Source organism: Linepithema humile, chromosome 3 (assembly GCF_040581485.1).
Source record: "Linepithema humile isolate Giens D197 chromosome 3, Lhum_UNIL_v1.0, whole genome shotgun sequence".
Classification (NCBI taxonomy): Eukaryota; Metazoa; Arthropoda; class Insecta; order Hymenoptera; family Formicidae; genus Linepithema; species Linepithema humile.
The window spans coordinates 12,932,855-12,936,957 of record NC_090130.1 but is presented as its reverse complement, the minus strand read 5'-3'; the positions used below and the strand labels follow the sequence as shown (position 1 = coordinate 12,936,957).

At 51.3% G+C, this 4,103-nt stretch overlaps 2 non-coding genes across 2 annotated transcripts; both read left to right on the top strand.

The window, feature by feature from the left end:
• Nucleotides 1-1,470: 1,470 nt before the first annotated feature.
• LOC136999133 (small subunit ribosomal RNA) lies at nt 1,471-3,391 on the top strand. Its single transcript, XR_010889537.1, has one exon. It is a non-coding gene; the product is annotated as a small subunit ribosomal RNA (ribosomal RNA).
• Nucleotides 3,392-3,948: 557 nt separating this feature from the next.
• Nucleotides 3,949-4,103, top strand: LOC136999171 (5.8S ribosomal RNA). The gene has a single exon (XR_010889572.1). It is a non-coding gene; the product is annotated as a 5.8S ribosomal RNA (ribosomal RNA).

The window sequence follows — 4,103 nt, the reverse complement described above, 5'->3', positions numbered from 1 at the left end:
AAGCAACACGCCGCTGGTCGACTTAGTCGCGCGTGAAGCGAAAGCAACACGCCGCGTTGGGACTTGGAAAATTTTGCCTCATTGACGTCGGAGGTGCCAACGGTGGATTCAGTGTTTCGAGACAACTAGTGTTTTTTGCATATTATTTTGATTTATTCATGCTTATATATTGCTTTCGTTTTCGTTGAAAGTCAATTGTTTGATCGCTGTTTCGTAATTGTTAAGTTTACTGCGTTTTGCTTCGTATTCGCGCTCAGCGCTTAAGTATCTTTGGTCTCGCCGTTTCACCGCTTTCGCCGTAAGGGACTGTGCTTCGGACCGTGCGTCGCCGACCGCTCGTCCGGCCGGTTGGGTACTATAAGAGATGCGTCGCGCTCGACGAGTCGAGCGGCATACAAACCATCTGATGCGTCTCGTGTCGATTTTCGGCACTTGCAATACGTTTCTCGCGCTTCGCGGAGAACGATTTGCCTTCGCTTGTATATTGAAGAGAAAAGCGTCATTCTCAATGCGAATAGAACGAATGGAGATTATGGTTTCTACGAAACGTGTAAAAGTCTTTATAGATTCATATGCTTGTCACATTGCGGACTTCTCGTCGTGACTTGTGCGCGACTATGCGAGTCCCGCAAATATCCGACTCTCGGCCACGGTTTAGACACGAGACCGTGCCTCCGTGGTTGTACGCAATGAATGAGATGCAATCGCACGGACGCGTCAGACAGTTTTATCGCTCGCGCCTCGTAAGAGGAACGTGCTTCGGACCGTGCGTCGCCGACCGCTCGTCCGGTCGGTTCGGTACTACAAGAGGTGCGGCGCGCTCGGCGAGCCGAGCGAGACGCTTGAAGCGTTTATAGAACGCTTAACACATTTTATTTTTATACCTACGTTCTTCTAGACACAGCATTGCCACGAGTCGGTGTCGAAAGACCGAATGGCTCATATGTGGCGCGCACGCTTAAGCGTGTTGGCCGCGTGATCTCCTCTCTTTCGGAGACGAATGTTGCAGGAGTAACGTCACGCGCTAACCGAACATCAACTCCACGGATGCGAGTGGCGGAAGGAAACGCAGTTTTTTCTTCCCGCTTTACTTGTACACCGTAGCGAAAATTCACGTTACGTGCCTCGATGCACGACGAATATCGTTCCTCGACGTCTCAGCATCGCACGGTCGATCTAGCGTCAGGGCGATGCGACCGAAAGGCCGCACTAAATTGGGAGAATGAGAACAAGTGTGATCTTTTACAGCAACGAGCACCGAAAAAGCCGGTTGTTCTCGACTTTTGAAAAGTCAAATATTATTATGTATAACTTCTCGAAGAGAGAAAATAGTGGAGTGTCGCCGACCGGATCGAAAGATACCGGCGGCAATGAGGACACGCGCGACAATTCTGTCGCTAGATGAAGTACGGCGTTTTCGGACACTCGTGTGAGTCTCTCCGCTCGCGCGGAGTTGACCGAACACGAAGCTCCCTGGTTGATCCTGCCAGTAGTCATATGCTTGTCACAAAGATTAAGCCATGCATGTCTCAGTGCATGCCGAATTAAGGTGAAACCGCGAATGGCTCATTAAATCAGTTATGGTTTATTAGATTGTACCCACATTTACTTGGATAACTGTGGTAATTCTAGAGCTAATACATGCAAAACAGAGTCCCGACCAGTGATGGAAGGGACGCTTTTATTAGATCAAAACCAATCGGTGGCGGACGGGTAACCGCCCGTCCACCGTTTAGTTTGGTGACTCTGAATAACTTTGTGCTGATCGCAGGGTCCTCGTACCGGCGACGCATCTTTCAAATGTCTGCCTTATCAACTGTCGATGGTAGGTTCTGCGCCTACCATGGTTGTAACGGGTAACGGGGAATCAGGGTTCGATTCCGGAGAGGGAGCCTGAGAAACGGCTACCACATTCAAGGAAAGCAGCAGGTGCGCAAATTACCCACTCCCGGCACGGGGAGGTAGTGACGAAAAATAACGATACGGGACTCATCCGAGGCCCCGTAATCGGAATGAGTACACTTTAAATCCTTTAACGAGGATCCATTGGAGGGCAAGTCTGGTGCCAGCAGCCGCGGTAATTCCAGCTCCAATAGCGTATATTAAAGTTGTTGCGGTTAAAAAGCTCGTAGTTGAATCTGTGTCGCACACCGTCGGTTCACCGCTCGCGGTGTCTAACTGGCGTGATGTGGGACGTCCTACCGGTGGGCTTAGCCCCGCGAGGGGCGGCCCAACTAATATCCCGTCGCGGTGCTCTTTACTGAGTGTCGAGTCGGGCCGGTACGTTTACTTTGAACAAATTAGAGTGCTTAAAGCAGGCTACCTTCGCCTGAATACTGTGTACATGGAATAATGGAATAGGACCTCGGTTCTATTTTGTTGGTTTTCGGAACCCCGAGGTAATGATTAATAGGGACAGATGGGGGCATTCGTATTGCGACGTTAGAGGTGAAATTCTTGGATCGTCGCAAGACGGACAGAAGCGAAAGCATTTGCCAAAAATGTTTTCATTAATCAAGAACGAAAGTTAGAGGTTCGAAGGCGATCAGATACCGCCCTAGTTCTAACCATAAACGATGCCTGCTAGCGATCCGCCGAAGTTCCTCCGATGACTCGGCGGGCAGCTTCCGGGAAACTAAAGTTTTTGGGTTCCGGGGGAAGTATGGTTGCAAAGCTGAAACTTAAAGGAATTGACGGAAGGGCACCACCAGGATTGGAGCCTGCGGCTTAATTTGACTAAACACGGGAAACCTCACCAGGCCCAGACACCGGAAGGATTGACAGATTGATAGCTCTTTCTTGATTCGGTGGGTGGTGGTGCATGGCCGTTCTTAGTTGGTGGAGCGATTTGTCTGGTTAATTCCGATAACGAACGAGACTCTAGCCTGCTAAAAAGGCGTACCTTATGGTATCGCGAAGGGCCCCGGCTTCGGCCGGTGGGTTTTTACTACCAACGTACAAACAAATCTTCTTAGAGGGACAGGCGGCTTCTAGCCGCACGAGATTGAGCAGTAACAGGTCTGTGATGCCCTTAGATGTTCTGGGCCGCACGCGCGCTACACTGAAGGAATCAGCGTGTGTTTCCTGGCCGAAAGGCCCGGGTAACCCGCTGAACCTCCTTCGTGCTAGGAATTGGGACTTGCAATTGTTCCCCATGAACGAGAAATTCCCAGTAAGCGCGAGTCATAAGCTCGCGTTGATTACGTCCCTGCCCTTTGTACACACCGTCCGTCGCTACTACCGATTGAATGATTTAGTGAGGTCTTCGGACTGGTGCGCGGCAATGTCTCGGCATTGCCGATGTTGCCGGGAAGATGACCAAACTTGATCATTTAGAGGAAATAAAAGTCGTAACATGGTTTCCGTAGGTGAACCTGCGGAAGGATCATTAACGTTCCGGAGGTCATGCTTTGTCGTCACTCGATACTCTCGGGGACGCGCAGCAGTCGGCAACTGTAAGGACGCGAACACGTTTTAACAGAAACGTTAAAGCGAAACGAAACGAAGAGAAAAAGAAACCGACGGTACGGACACCGCGCGCAAGCGCGTGCAGTCTGCCGAGTGCGAGAGAGAGAGATATTTTGGAATTGACGGGATTGATCTCATCGCGCGCTCTTTGTGCGATTCGGAGCGAGACGCCACGACGGGAGAGAGACGCGATGAATCTCGGCGAGGCGCGAGCCGGTGGTAACCTACGCGGCGAATACGCGACCCTCTCTCCCATCACGGAGAGAGAAGAGCGTTTGCTCGCGAAAATGGAGGGCCGCTCCGAAGTCACGCGCAAAAGAGCAACACGCACAAGCACACTACACACTTTGTGCCGTAGCCCCGCTCGCGGAGCGGCGGTCCGCGCGTACACTCGGGCGCGCGGCCAGGCTGATCAAAGGGCCAAACCTTTTGCAGACTACATAGCAAAGAAATAGCGTCTACAAACGCAATTAGAACGATTACCCTGAACGGTGGATCACTTGGTTCGTGGGTCGATGAAGAACGCAGCTAATTGCGCGTCAACTTGTGAACTGCAGGACACATGAACATCGACATTTCAAACACACATTGCGGTCCACGGATACAATTCCCGGACCACGCCTGGCTGAGGGTCG